Raw genomic sequence first — 15,910 nt, forward strand, 5'->3', positions numbered from 1 at the left:
TTAGGAGGCAGAGGCAGAGAGGAGGAAGCCCCTGCCCCCGAGGAGCCCACTGGACAGGGGAAAGGAAGGCATGGGGTAGGGGTGGGGGGCACAGATTAAAGTACACAGTGATGCAGCAGCCACCCATGTAAAGCAATAGAGACAGCAGGTTCAAAAAAAAAGTGCTCTAGGACTTCAGCGAGAGGAGGGGGCCTTCCCGCTTGGGAGGCCTGTGAAAGGCTTTGTTGGAAGAGGTGGGACTCAGCTCAGGTGTCACTGCCTCAGGCCCCCTAGGGCATCCCCCACTCAGCACACTCTGTCATCTTGTCCTGCTGTCTTATACTAATTGCCCTTGTCACTCTCTGAAGTCAGCTTCTCATTTGTTTATGCATGCTGATTACCTGCCTCCCTTCCCTAGTCTCTGAGGAGAACAGGGGCCTTATCTGTTTGGATTAACTTTTTAATCTGCTGTGCCAAACACAGTGGGGCCCCAGTTATATCTGTTAAATAAAAGAGCGGAGGGTTAAGAATGATAGCAGGCCCCAGACTTGTTGCCTCCCTACCAGTTAATGATTTTTCATTCAACCATGGGGCACCTGCGGAATGCTCAGTCCTAAATCGGGGGCTGCACGGGCCACAGGAGGGTGTGAAAGCCGAACCCGTCCTCACAGACCTAACCACCAAGTTGGAAAATTAATAACTTCTCATTGGAAAGTGAGTTAATTCCCTCAGGAGACCATGGTGTAATCAAATCCCACTCCTCTCCCCTCCAGGGACAGAGACAGGCATCAGACAATCCCCTCCGCTTCCAATACTGTTTCCACTTTATTAGCAGACCAAGCTACCTCCCTGCAGGACTGACCGGGATTGCCTTGAGGTTTAAGTGCTTGGGCTGTGCTAATCGGAATTAATTTGTTAATGGCACTTGATCTGGCTTTCTGAATGGAAGTGCTGTTTCTGAGGGCAGTGTGACAGAGAGGAGGGGCCTACAGGCTTTCTCTTCAGAGATCTGATTATTGTGGTTGGCACTGACTGTGTCATTGGCACAGCAGGAAACCGACCCTCCAGAGTCCTCCTCCCCAGAGCAGCCCCAGCCTACAGAGAGGAGACCATTTAGGAAAGGATTTCACTATAGATGTGAAAGATGGCAGCAACTTGGACGAGGCTGGAAAGTAAAGATGAAAGACATGAGTGGGGTCCAGATACATTGCAAAAGAGAAGTGACAAGGAGGAATAGAAAAGTGAGAGAGATTCCTAGATTTTTTTAAAAAGATTTTATTTATTTGACAGAGAGTGGTCACAGGTAGGCAGAGAGGCAAGCAGAGAGAGAGGAGGAAGCAGTCTCCCTGCAGAGCAGAGAGCCTGATGTGGGACTCGATCCCAGGACCCTGAGATCATGACCTGAGCTGAAGGCAGAGACTTAACCCACTGTGCCACCCAGGTGCCCCAGATTCCTAGATTCTTGATTCGAGCATCCTAAATGGTGATTTCCCAAGCAGGTTGGTGAAGTGACTATAGAATGAAGTCCTTTCTAAGTATGTCAGGTTTGAGATGCCTTGAGTCATCTAAGTGGAGATGTCAAATTAGATCTATGTGTCTGGAGCTCAAGAGAGAGGTCAGTACGGAGACATAAATTTGAGAGCCATCAGCACATAAGTGATATTTAAAGTCATGGACCTGGGTGAGATCATCTAGAAACAACAGAATGGGTCCTTGGAGGTCAGGTAGGGAAAGATGCAAAGCGGATTGAGAAAGAGCAGCCTATGAAGTCAGGAGCAAACCAGGAGATGAGTCATGAAGATCCAAAGGGAAAGAGGAAGTGGCCAGCCACTTGGAATGCTGCTCAGAGCTCAAGGAAGAGCTGGACAGAGAGGAGACTCAGAGCTTGGCAACACTAAGTTATCAGTGACTTTCACCAAGACCAGACACAGGAGTAGGAAGGATGAATGATTGTATGCTAATAGGTGCGATCCAACAGCAGGAAGAAATTGTTGATGGGACTGTCGATGAGTAGGATCAGTTAAGCGTGGATGACTCTTTTCAGGTATTTTGGTATTAAAAGAGCAGGAAAATGAGGCAGTTGATGGGAGAGGATGGGAGTCAAGGGAAGTGTCGAGCCAGAGAGGCAAGTGCATGGTTGTATGCAGACAAGTCTATGGAAGTACTGCAATAGGAGAAATTATTAATGAAGACAGAGGAGATGAATGGAGGCATGGGATTCTTACAAAAGCAAAAGGAAATGCAAGCCAAAGAATAAGAGGCCTTTGGTTGGTATGGGGAAAACTGAAACCTGGGCATGTGGTTGTCGTGGTGGGAACGTGAGGAGGTTCCTGACTGATGGCTTCTGGTCTCAGATCAGCAGAGCAATGGCCATGAGCCGAGAGAGGCGCCAGTGGCATTCTGAAGACAAAAGAGAACACAAGAAATAGCCCCTTGGAAAACTTGAGATTTATGGACTCTGTTGAGCTCATGTTTAAGGGCTTTGGGGTCATATGTTTTAGGAGAAATTAATTAGCTTTGTTTTACAATTTGTTGCCTCAGGTTCAGGCAAAGAGAAGGTGGGTCACCAGGTTCGGCCTTGGTTGGGAACATAACCGAGGGAGAGAAGGTGAAGGTATGGCAAGGAATTGGTTATAGTGTTGGGATTTGAAAGGGGGAGACCGAGGGTCTGAGAGAGGAGGGTGCGTGTGGGCTGGGTCCTCCACACAGACTGCAGGAATGAGGGCTGGAGTGGTGATGGGGAGGAAGAAGGTGAACCGGGTGCCCAGACTTGCATGATGGGGAGTTGTGAGGACATCAGGGGAATGCAGCAACATGGGGGCAGTGACGATGGGGATGGGAAGGTGGAAGTCTAAGAGCTGTGGCTTCAAAGGAAAAGCAGGGAGGAGCTGCACAGGCGTAGGGACAGGGAGAAGAATACCACCGACCCCACCAGACCCCCATGGTGCATGAGTGTGAAGGAAAATAGTCTCCTGGAGACGTCACAGGAAGTGTGTCCCTCAAGTGTGTCCCTCAGGGGGTGCCCCCCCCCCGGTGAGGCAGGTGAACAGAATACTCTCAAAGAGATTAGCAGTGCAAGGAGACCCACCATCACTACTCAGACATCATGAAATGTTCGCGAAGGGGGAAAGCTGCGGAGGGTAAGGGATGAGTCCATGCAGAGGACACTAGAGCAGCAGGGCATGGGAGTGCCAGCCAAAGACCCAGGGATGGTGGGCCTCATCGTATACAATGCTCCCAAATCCTCAGCCTCTGGGAAGGTACTCTCCTGCTTCCAGGTGTGGTTGTGGGGGCTGGGCTAGGGCCCAGGTAGGTGTCGTCTGGCAGGAGCTTTCTTGACCAAGTTGAGCTCCTGTTGACCCGTTGGAGGTCTGGACCGAGACATCTGAGCTCAGACAAAATCTGAATTCTCATAGGGTCCACTGAGAACCAGTGGGACAATTGATTTTATCCATGCTTTCTCCCTAGAGAGACCGTCCCTGATTCTTCACTCTGTTCCCCAATCAAAACAGCTCCCTTCATCGGCCCACCGGCTCCCCAGCCTGACCCGGGAGGGTGGAGCTCACAGGACAGTGGACCAGCTGTCTGCCGTAAAACCCAGGCTCCCCCCTTCACCTAGTGCTCCCCCCACCCCCTGTGGCCCCAGCACTGCTCACATAGAGCTCTCTGAGAATGTGGTGCAGGACAGGTGAGTGTATTATTGTCTCTATCTGCAGCCTCATCATCCACAGCCAACACAGAATAGGATCTTGGAGGTCCAAGGGCTCAGAGATCTGGCAGGACCATCACTGATCCCCGCCCAGAAGCCTGTGGTCTTGTTGGGGAGACCCGGAATAAACAGAATTATCAGGACAAGAGTGGACAGGATAAAACCAAAGGAGTGTCTCCAACAGGAGTCCTGAGGGAATTTGGGGATCTTATCCCCTGTGCTTGTCATAGCTTAGGAGGGCTTCCTGTGTCAAGTAGAACATGAGGCTAAGCCCAGGTGGGTTGAGCTGACAGGGGCTGGCTAACAAATCAGGGTCATATGGAGAACCCCTAAACTAAAGATTCTGGGGTCGCAGGGATTTTCCAGTGGGATAGGGATGAGGCCAAGAAATCGGTATTTTTTTTTTTAAGATTTTATTTATTTGACAGAGAGAGAGACACAGTGAGAGAGGGAACACAAGCAGGGGGAATGGGAGAGAGAGAATAAGGCTTCCTACCAAGCAGGGAGCCTGATGTGGGGCTCAATCCCAGGACCCTGAGGGATCATGACCTGAGCCAAAGGCAGGCACTTAACCACTGAGCCACCCAGGTGCCCCAGGAATCTGTATTTTTAAAGCACCTTCATGGTCAGCCCAGGTTGAAACCAACTTAAGCAGATATTAAATTAGCAGCTACTGTGCATGGAGGTCTCCCGTGATGCTGGCCTTACCCAGGGCCCTTTCTGTCCCTTGTTGCTATGAGTCTTCAGCAGAGCCCGTGAGGTGGGGATTCAGCCCCACAAAACATAGGCGGCTCCGTCTCCAGCAGATTGAGCTAGTCTTCACCCTTGGAGGTGGTCAGTGACGGAATGAGGACATCTTTGTCTCCCAAGCCCAAGATCCTCAGGGCTCGCAGGCAGGGAGGGATTTGAGGCCTCAGGAAGGGAATCCGTAACTTCGCAGGACCTCCCTCCCTGCAGAGCCTCGAAACTGTGGCCTTCCTGAACCCAGGAGGACCAACACTGTTATCCTGGTCTGCAAATTTAATTAGATATTCGGCCCTGAGTCTGGAAGACTACAGAGCTTGTCAATTTGTAGGAAAAGAATAGCCAGCTCAGAGAGCCGGCACCCCCAACCCCCACCCGGAGCCTGCTGGCTTTCCTGGGTGCTGCGTGGAGATCCTGGGAGCTGACTTCAGGCAGATGCTTGTGTTTACACAGCACCGTAAATATTTATCCCCAGCAGCCAATTAGAGCTGAGCCACTGCCTTCAAGGAGGGAGCTGACAGAAGGCGGCTGTGTCTGGAGAAGGCCTTGGTCATGGTTTACAAGAACCGCTCGGGATGGGCATTTTGCTACTTAAATATTGTCATCCAGAGATAGGCAAGTCTGCTGATTTTAAAACCAATTACACATTAGCAATAACAGCCTCTCTGATTTAATTGGCCCAGAAATACCTCCCAGGCTCCTGAGGCTGAATGCTGTTTTCTTTCCTCCGGGGTGGGGGTTGGGGAGGGTGGGAGGCATTTCTGGGGCCATTGTCTGCCTCCCACAGTGGAAGTATGAAGATTCCGGTGTTTGAGGGCCTCCAGACAGGGAGAGCCACGTGGCCTGTGGCAAGAGACCTGGGCTTGCCCTGGCCCTCCTCCCGGGGCCCTGGAGCTGGCTTCTAGGCTAGGACATGGAGGTGGTCGCCTTGCCCAGTGGCTAGGACCAAGGGGGTGCAGAGGGGCTGCAAAGCAGGTGGTCTGGTCCCTGGGGCACCAAGGCTGTTCACTAAAGGATTAACTCTTAATTAGATTTGGGGAAATACTGTGGGGATGGTTTGTCCGAGGCTCACAGCCTCACTGGAAAAATCTGATAAACTGCACATGGGCACCTGTTGAATGTGTTCTGTCAGTGACAGTGACCCGTGGCCTCAGACTGAATGGCCTGGACTCCTTGCCTTGGAACCCTAACCCTTATTAACTCTGAGCCGCTCCTTTGCGTCCCCTGGGCTTCTCAGAGGCTACACACTCCTAGTGTGCACTCTTATGTTTCATTTCTCCCCCATGACCCTCTCTCTGGCCCTCACTTTCCATTTTATGATATTTGGGGTTCAAAGTGAGTGGGAGGTGGGTCTTTTTGTTTGTTTTGCTTTGCTTTGTTTCATTTTTATCTCCTGCCCTTCTCCACTCACCACCCCTCCCCTAATTCTGCAAGTATGCTAGCTCTTTAAATCTGTCTTTGTGGGTGTTTCAAACCCAGAAGAAAGAGCAATGCTTAGTTCTTGAAGGTGGTTTTTTTTTTTTAATTAAGTTAAACTTATTTGGGGATAACTGTAGGTGCACACACCCTTACAAGAAATAGTCTCCCCCATATCCGTTTTCTCCTAGTGCTAACATCTTGTAAAACTCCAGTACAACATCACAATATTGACATTGATGCAGCCTACAAACAGATTATTCCCATCCTCCCAAGGACCCCTCTTATTGTTTTTCATAGCCACACCGATGTCCATTCCAACCCCATCTCTCCTTAATCCCTGGCAACCAGGAATCTGTCTTCATTTCTGTAATATTATTGCTTTAAGAATGTTGTATAAATGGAATCATATGGTGTATAACCTTCTGAGCCTGACTTTCTTTTTTTTCACTTGACATAATTCTCTGAAGATTAATCCACATTGTCCCATATGTCAATAGTTCATTCCTTTTTATACCTTGGTATAGGTGATATCATTCATCCATTGAAGGACACCTGAGTTATTCCTATTTTTTGGCTATTACAAATAAAGCTACTATAAACATTATATTTATATGTTTTTGTGTGAGCATAAGTTTTCATTTTAGGAAAAATTTCAGGAGTAGAATTGATATCTGCATGTTTAGTTTCTAAAGAAACTGCTAAAATGTTTTCCAGATTGGTTGTACCACTTTATATTCCCATCAGATGTAGTTTCTCTGCAACTTTGCCAGCATTTGGTGTTGTCACTATTTCTTAATTTTGCCTTTTTCAGCAGTGTGTAGTGATATCTTACTGTAGTTTTAACTTACATTTTTCTAGTGACTAATGATGTTGAGTATTTTTTCATATGCTAATTTTCCATCTTCAGATCCGCTTTGGTGAAATGTCATTTCCCGTCTTTTGCTCATTTTCTAATTAGATTGTTTGGGTTTGGGTTTTAGGGTTTGTCGTTGTTGTTGTTTTACTGTGAATTCTGAGAGTTGTTTATATATTCTTTACTAGCCCTTTCTTGGCTATGTGGTTCTATATTTCCTCCCAATCTGTAACTTACAGTTTCATCTTTTTAACATGGTGTTTCACTGAGTAAATGTTATCAGTTTTGTTGAAGTCCAATTTGTCAGTTTTTCCGTTGATGAATCATGCATTTGATGTCAAGTCTAGAAATTCTTTGCCTTGCCTTAGATCCCCCAAATTTTCTCCTATATTTTTTCCAAAAGTTGATATTATATTGGTACATTTAAGTTTATGATCTATTTTTTAATTAAATTGTTTATAAGGTGTGAGGATTTATAGTCAGGCTTTCTTTCTTTTTTTATTTAATTTTAATTTTAATTTTGATCTTATTTATTTATTTTGCTTATAGCTGTCCAACAGCTCCAGCAATGTTTGCTGAAAAGGACATCCTTTCTACACTGAATTACTTTCATGCCTTTGTCAAAATCAGTTAGGAATTTTTATTTGAGTCCATTTTGAGGTTTTCTATTCTCCTCCATTGATCTCTGTGCTCCTCTATCTGCCAATACCACATAATCTTGGGTATGTAGCTCTAAGTCTTGAAATTGAATATACTGGTTCCTTCAAGTTTATTCTTCTCCAAAATTATTTTAGCTATTCTAATTTTCATATAAATTTTAGACTAATCTTGTCTATACCTACAAAAAGTTTTGCTGAGAGTTTGATGGCAGCAGTCTTAAACCCGTGTATCAGTTTGGGGAGAATTGACATATGCACCATGTTGAGACTTCCTATGCCTGAACACAACATCTCTCCATTTACTTAGTTCTTCTTTGATTTCTTTTATTGGTGTTCTGTAGTTTCAGCATACAAGCCTTGTACATTTTTGTTACATACACTGAAGTGTTTCAGTGTTTTGCATCATTGTAAGTGGTATTATATTTTTAATTTTGGTGTTCATGTCCTTGTCCCTGGTGTACAGAAATACAATTGATTTTTGTATGTTTATCTTGTATCTTGCAAACTTGCTGAACGCATTAATTCATTCTAGGATGTTTGGGGTGGGGCTTTGGTTTGTTTAGGTTTTGTTTTGTTTTTTTTGGTATATTTCTTAGAATTTCTACACAAACAATCATGTCATGTGAAAGTAGGGATTTTTTTCCCTTCTGATCTGTATCCCTTTTAATTCCCTTTTATTGCCTTATCGCACTGGGCAGAACTTCTGGTACTATGTTGGATAACAGTAGTACGAGTGGATATCCTTTCTTTTTCCTGACCTTAGGGAAAAGGCATGTGATCTTTCACCTTTAAAATGATGTTAACTATAGCCCTTTTCGCAGACGTTCTTTATGAAGTTGAGGAAGTTCCCCTCTATTTTTATTTTTCTGGGATTTTGTCATGAATAGATATTAAATTTTAGGAGTATTGTCAAATATTTTTATTGCATCAATTGATATAATCATGATTTTTCTATAACCTGTTAATATGGTGGATTATACAGGTTGATTTTCAGCCTTGCATTCCTATAATAAGCCCCACTTTGTATATAATTCTTTTTACTTATATATTGTTCAATATTTTTGTATCTATATTCATACATTCATGAGGATTATTGGCCTATAGCTGGTTGGGTGTTGTGGCTTTTCTTCTTCTTTGTACTGTTTTCATCTTATTTTGGTATAAGGATAACACTCGATTCATAAAATGAATTGGGAAATATTCTTAACCTCTTAAGTTATCTGAAAGGAATTGTATTGTTGTGTTTTAGTTCTTCCTTAAATATTTGGTACAACTCTCCAGTGAAAACTTCTGGGCCCAGAAATTTCTTATTCTGGAATTTAAAACTTATAAATTCAATTTTCTTAATAGTTATAGGTCTATCCAAATTCTTTCTTATTTTTTCCTTTTGTTTTTATTTATTTGACAAAGAGAGATCACAAGTAGGCAGAGAGGCAGGCAGAGAGAGGGGAAGCAGGCTCCATGCTGAGCTGAAAGCCCAATGCGGGACTCGATCCCAGCACCCTGAGATCACGACCTGAGCTGAAGGCAGAGGCTTAACCCACTGAGCCACCCAGGTGCCCCCAAATTATTTCTTTTATATATGGTGCATTGTGGTAGTTTATAATTCTCAAGAGATCACTCCATTTCATCTAAATTGTCAAATTTATGTCTGTAGAGTTGTTCGTAGTATTTCTTTATAATCCTTTTGATGTCTGCAGGGTCTGTAGTTCTAACCCTCATTTCATCCCTGATAGTGTTCTATCTTTTCCTCGCTCTCTCTCTCTTGCAAGTCTTGCTAGAAATTTGATTGATCCTCTAAAGGAACCAAATTTCTTTTTGTTGTTTTTGTTGGTTTTTTTTTCCCAATTCTGTTGGTTTCTGATTCTTGTTATTTCCTAACTCTTGATTGCTTTTTGTTTATTGTGCTGCTCTTTTTCTAGACTCTTCAGGTAAGAGCTAATAGAATTCATTCAAGACTTTTCTTCTTATCTATATAAGCATTTGTGCTATACAATTCCTTCTCAACAGTGGTCTAGCTGTGACTCACAAATCTGGATAAGGTGTGTTTTTATTTTCACTCATTGCAATGTTTTTTTCTTAATTTCCCTTAAGACTTCCTCCTTTACCCATGGATTCTTTGGAAGAGTATTGTTTGGTTTCCAAATGTTTAGAACTTTTCTTGTTTTTTATTTTTATTTTGATTTCATACATTAGAAAATACATTTTGTATGATTTCAGTTCTCTTCAATATATTTGAGGATGTTTTATGGCCTAGAATATGCCCTGGCATATATATTCTATGGGCACTTGAAAAGAATGTGCATTCTGCTGTTGTTGGATGGAATGTTCTATAAATGTCAATTAGATTGATTGATGGTGTTGTTGAGCTTTTCTATATCCTTGCTGACTTTCTGTCTAGTTGTTCTATCAGTTATCAAGAAAAGGGTGTTTAAGTCCTCAAGTATAATTGTGGATTTGTCTACTCTCCCTTCACTAGCTTCTCTAGTGGTTTCCATAGGTATTACTTTATATATATAATTTATCACTGTCTATAGTTATTGAAATTTTGCCAGTTCTAGTGAAATGTAGAAAGTTTACCACCCTTTACATCCCTTTACTCTCCCATGTTTATAATATACTTGTCTTAATTATTTCCACTAATATAAATTTAGTGCCACATCAGGCAGTGTTACAGTTTTATTTCAACAGTGAAACATAATTTTTAAAAACTCAAAAAGAGGAGCCCTGGGTGGCTAAGTGGGTTAAGCCTCTGCCTTCGGCTCAGGTCATGATCTCAGAGTTCTGGGATCGAGTCCTGCATCGGGCTCTCTGCTCATCAGGAAGCCTGCTTCCCCTCTCCCCCTCTGCCTGCCTCTCTGCCTACTTGTGATCTCTCTCTCTCAAATAAATAAATAATCTTAAAAAAAAACTCAAGAAGAGAATGAAAATTTATTTACTAAAATATTTACTCTCTCTATTATTCTTCCTTCTTGATGTTTCAATGTTCCTTTCTTTATATAACTTCCTTTTTTGAAGGGGGAAATTCCTCTAGCTTTTCTTTTAGGGCAGGTCTGCTGGGGATAAGTTCTTTTAGTTTTTCTTCATCTAAAAATGTTTTGATTTCCCTTTCTTTCCTGAGGGATATTTTTGCCAGATATAAAATTTGTGGTTGACAGTTCTTTTCTCTCCCTACTTGAAAAAGTTTGTGTCAACCTTCATGGTTTCTGATGAGAAATACACCATAATTTGAATTGTTTTTTTCCTCTAGAGATAAAGCATCATTTCTTTCTCTCTGCTTTTAAGATTTTTCCCTTTGTCTTTAGTTTTCAGAAGTTTGACTATGATAATGTCTTGATGTGGATTTATTTTAATTTATCCTGTGTGGAACTAACTGAATCTTGAATCTTTAGGTTTGTGTCTTTTGCCAAATTTAGAAAGTTTTGGGCCATTATTTCTCTGAGTACTTTCCTGCTCTGCTCTTTCTTTCTGTCCTTCTGGGACTCCAGTGATATGATTGTTAGATCTTTTGTCCCACAGCTTTTTCAGTTTTATAATGATTAATTTTAAAATATTTTTCACCTAATTCTAACATTCCTGTCACATCAGTGCTGGGCATCTACTGTCTTTTTTCATTCAAGTTGAGAATTTCCTGGTTCTTAATGTGATAAGTGATTTTCTGTTGAAACCTGGATGTGTTGAGACTCTGGATGTTATTTAAAATTTATGTTGTAGCTGACTTTCTGACATCACTCCAGCAGGAGCAGGGTGGGTGCTACCTTATTATAGCCGGGTGGAGGTACAAGTCCAGGTTTCTCATGAGGCCTATATTGAAAACCCAGGGAAGGATGCTTCTTACTACTGGTAGTGAGAGTGGGAATTCAAGGTCCCCACATGTTCTCTACTGATGCTATCTGGAGGAATTGAGGTGGTGGTTACTATCCAAAGGAGATGAATGTTCCAGCTTCTCCCTGAGAGCATGTCTCTTCTGACCCATCAGAGGTTGAGATGCTTCATTACAGATGGGTTATGGTAGAAGTCTAGGCTCTCCACTCTGCCTTTGCTGGCATGGAGGAAGGTCATTATCTAAAGGTTTCCTGTGTTGCTAGTCTTTCTCTTCCCTGGTCCTTTGACTAAAGAAAGCAGGCTTTTGCTGGATTTTTGTTTGTTTGTTTACATTGGTTTGTGTTTTATGTTACTGGCTGTTTGAGCTCCAAGTCTGGGAAATTTTACATAAAACCGAAAACCCAGTGTAATCATTTTTTAGGACTACTGTAACATAACCCCACAGACTGAGTGGCTTAACCAACAGAAATTTATTTCTCACCATTCTGGCAGCTAGAAGTCCAAGGTCAAGCTGCTGGCAGAGTTAGTTTCTCCTGAGGTCTTTCTCTGTGGCTTGCAGATAATCGCTGTCTTACTGCATCCTCCAGTGGTCTTTTCTCTGTGTGCACACATTGCTGGTGTCTCTTCCTCTTCTTATAAGGATAATGGTCATATTGGTTTAGAACTCCACACTTATGACCTCATTAGACCTTAATTACCTCTTTAAATGCCTCATTTTAAAATATAGTCATATTGAGGGTTAAAGCTTCAACGTATGAACTTCAGGGTGGAGGGGACACAATTCAGTCCAGTACACCAGGAATTCACCATCATGTTGTTCCTTGGGTCCTAGCTCCTCTCTCTCCATCTCTCAGAATCTTCTTATGTTTGTTTTAAATATAATGTCCAGGACTTTTAGTGGAAGGAATAGGGAAAATTCCACTTTATTTTCCTGGAAGCAGAAGACCCTCCCTCTTGAGCTCTTTAAAGAAACTTTTGTGGGGCACCTGGCTGGCTCAGTGGGTTAAATCCTCTACCTTCAGCTCAGGTCATGATTCTAGGGTCCAGGGATCGAGCCCCAGGTCGGGCTCTCTGCTCAGCAGGGAGTCTGCTTCCACTTCTGTCTGCCTGCTTGTGATCTCTGTCTGTTAAATAAATAAAAATCTTAAAAAAGAGAGAGAGAGAGAGACTTTTGTAATTCAAGTAAAAGCTGTTCTGATTTGCAAGAGGCAGGTTTCACTGGGCAAGAAATATTTTTGTGGAAATTTCCATAGCCTCTGGAAACTGGGAACTGAGAGCATAAAGATTATTCTATAAGCTATAAAGTAGAGAAGAACATGGGATGCATGCTGGCAGAGTTCTATCCCAAGAGCAGATACAATCCCTTTTTCTGAGGAAGAAAAATCCTCAGATGAGATTGACAGAGGTTGAAAAGCTCTAAGCCTCAGAAGAGGAGCCTAGTGCTCTATCTTCGCAGACCTTGTGAGGCAGAAAAGTAGGAATCTTACCAGAGTCAACCTCCCTCCCAGGGGGATAGACCAGAGAAGGCAAGTGTCCAAGACAGAGCTCTGTGTGTGTGTGTGTGTGTGTTTATGTGTGTGTGTGAGTGTTTATGTGTGTGTGTGCTGGGTAGAGGTGTTGGGGAGCAGCACCTGATTTCTGAAGCCCTTCAAAAGACAGAGGCGCTCTGTTCCTTTCATCTTGTTCACCTTAGTCACAGTCTATAAGCTTTCAGCCTCTAACAGAAGCTCCAGGGTCCTCCAAGGCCTCGTGGTCTCTGGAATTTCTGCATCACCGAAGCTGTCAGCTCCCCAGGCGTAGGTGGTCGAGCAAGCTCCTCCTATTACTCACCTCCCACTTCTCACTATTAAGCAGGGCTCCTTGAGGAAGATTGATTTACCACATTAAACGAGCCCCCATGTGCTCGATGAGAATGTCACAAGACAAACGGCTCCTGCCGCGTGCCTCCAGCCCCCCACCCTCTGTTTCCATTATACTGGGGCCAGAGTCCTGGTGGATGAATTTGGGTGTAGTTCATTTTCTGCCTTACACGATAAACTTGTCAGCCTTTGACCGATCAGCTACTCATATGCAGGGAGTTCATTTGCAAGGCCACCTGGCATCTCGGCTCGGCTGTCCTGCTCCCATTTCGCCCTGTCTAATGAGCCAGGACCTGGGTATTGTAGGTTGGCGCTGAGTTCTGGGGCCTTGCACAACCTGCCTGTGATGGTGATGGCTCAGTCCCTCCCCAGGAGTCCCGTGCTTTTGCCTGGAGGCGTCTGGGCACTGAGACCTGAGGAGCCATCCTTGTTTGCTGTCAGCTTCGTGTTGTCCATCTGGGAAGGAGTGTGCCAGGCCTCCTCTCTCTTGCCCCGAGGATGTGTTAGGCTTACTCCCCAGCATCCTGGCTAGACAGGCCTGTCCACTCCACATTGGCCTTAGGGCTGTTTCTAAGGAAATTTTGGTATAGGCAGATGCCCAGCCTGGGCTTTCAGAGCTCACTGAGACATGGCCAACAGGGCCTAGATGAGTAGCTCTGGGGCTGCCCATGGTCCCTTAATTGGCCTCCAGACCAACACCCTCCCCAGGCTGCTAGGCAGCCTAGACTCTGCTCTGACCACATCAACCCCTGTCCAAGATCCTTTGGTGGCTGTTTGTTGTTGCTAGATGAAGGCCATTCACAGCCCTTGATGATCTGTTCCCAACCTGGGCACTGGGGTTGCATGCTGGGGATCAAGTCTAGCTCCCTCAGTTTACTGGATGACCTTAAGCAAGACATTTAACATCTCTGTGAACAGGGATGATAAAAACGCCCATCTCATGTTCATTAGTATGAGGACTTAGGTTTATGTTGAGCACATAGTAGGTGCTCAACAAATGTTCACTAATAGCATCACTTCACTGCATTCTTCAGCCTCACCTAAATCCTACATGCCTTCACCTACAATCTGGGGGTGAACTGCAGCCTGGGGAGGCCTGCTCACCCACATTCCACCCACAAACCTGGGTGTCTGCACCCCAGCCTTCAGAACATTTTCCAGCACTGTTATCTCCCTCCTGACAGGCTTCCCCCTTCTTCTCTGCCTATTTGAATCTGACCACAGTATGGCCAAGGCCTTCCCATGCTCTGAAGTCACCAGTCAGCCTGAAATCCCAAACGAACTCCCAGAACAGCACACAGGGCAGGACCACTCCCCAGAGCCATAGGTGGGGACTTCTATAGAGCAGACAGGGGCAGGACTGGGAGCCTTGCAAAGGGTAAGGAATCCCTTCCCTATCTCCATCCCCTCCCAACCTCTCACCATTCCCCCATCCCATAAGGGTCCATATCCCAAAGGTGGTGGTTTTCTGATCCTCAAGCCAACTGGGCTCCTCCAGGTTCCTTCTCTGAGCTGCATACACAGATCTCTGCCTCACCTGTCCATGTACACTTGAGTCCACTGCCAGCCATGGACACTTTCCTGTGCCCACCTGCACTGGAGACCCAGCCTCCACCCTCTGCGAGCTCACAGACATGGGGGAGGAGACTAGGTCAGAGCTTCTGGGGTTGGACTGGCACTGACTGCTTGAAGCATGGGGAAGTCTGCAGTCAGTAGCTGGGTCATGTGTGGTAGGGCATGCACAATGTCGTAGGAGACAACAGGTGTAGTGAACAGCCTAGTGAACAGAGCAGAGGTGCTTTGTCTGCACTGAGGAGCAGCCGCCATTCTCTGGGTGTGAGTTCTGGAGGGCAGGCACTCTGTCTGGGCTGTTGCCACCCATGCCAGGCCTAGGTCCAGCCGCATTAAAAGGATCAGAGAGCTTGGGAGAGGTTTATGAGTGAAACTCTGATAGGCAGAGTAGGAGAAGGTCCCCTATCCAGGAGACACCCTATGCATTCAGGGGATGTGACCCTCGAGGGGCAGCATGGTAAGCCACGGAGCCCAAAGGGCCATGTTTAAACTCAACCTCATAGAAGTCATTTCAGGTTGAAGATGGTAACACAGTGACTGCCGCACCCTTCGGGGCAGAGGGAAGGGGAATTTCTCCAGAGCTTCAACTGGGTTACCTTTACCTCTAGATCCTCAGGGCATGACCGAAAGTCTTGGAGATGATCAGATTCCAGGAAAGCCCAAGAAGCCATGCAAAAGATAAGGAGTCATCCTGGCCCCTTCGGGATCAAGAGGGGTCCTGAAAGCATGGTACTCTCCAAACCCTCATTCTACACAGGAAGTGGGGAAAAGGTGACCCAAGAATGGGCTGGCTTGCTGGTCATTCTGCTTCTCAGACTGGAAGGCTTGCTGTGAGAGGGATTTGCAAGAAGTGGGAGGAAGGGGATGGGTGGAGACTGGAGACTGTCTTCCTTGAGACTGTATACAGACGCCTCTCATGAGCTGGAGAAATCACGTCGGCAGAGCAGTGATCGTCACAGGTGACCTTAGCATCCGTGTGCCTACCTTATGTTGAAGAGGCCCAGGGGAGAGTCTTGGGGACTTCTCCACTCAAGCCTGACTGTACTGGAAGAGGGAAGTCACCACATGTCCCAGGGAGGGTCAAGGTGAGGCCAAGAGCAGGGAGGAACAGACAGGACCCCTGGGTCCCTAGCTAGACAAAGAGAAGGACAGGCTCCCACTGGCAACGTCAGACTGTGTATGGACTCAGCCGCCCACTGACTAGGGAAGGTCCCATTGTGCCTGGCTTCAACCCACAGGCAGGACCTGGCTGGTAAACGGAGACCACACTGGCTCCCACACATTCCCTGGA

At 45.2% G+C, this 15,910-nt stretch overlaps 1 protein-coding gene across 1 annotated transcript in view; it reads left to right on the forward strand.

Annotated features, from left to right (window-relative positions):
- The window catches only part of CHAT (choline O-acetyltransferase), a 45,692-nt gene that overhangs the window by 9,801 nt on the left and 19,981 nt on the right, over positions 1 to 15,910 (forward strand). The gene's annotated exons all lie outside the window — the stretch shown is intronic.

Source organism: Neovison vison, chromosome 2 (assembly GCF_020171115.1).
Source record: "Neovison vison isolate M4711 chromosome 2, ASM_NN_V1, whole genome shotgun sequence".
Lineage (NCBI taxonomy): Eukaryota > Metazoa > Chordata > Mammalia > Carnivora > Mustelidae > Neogale > Neogale vison.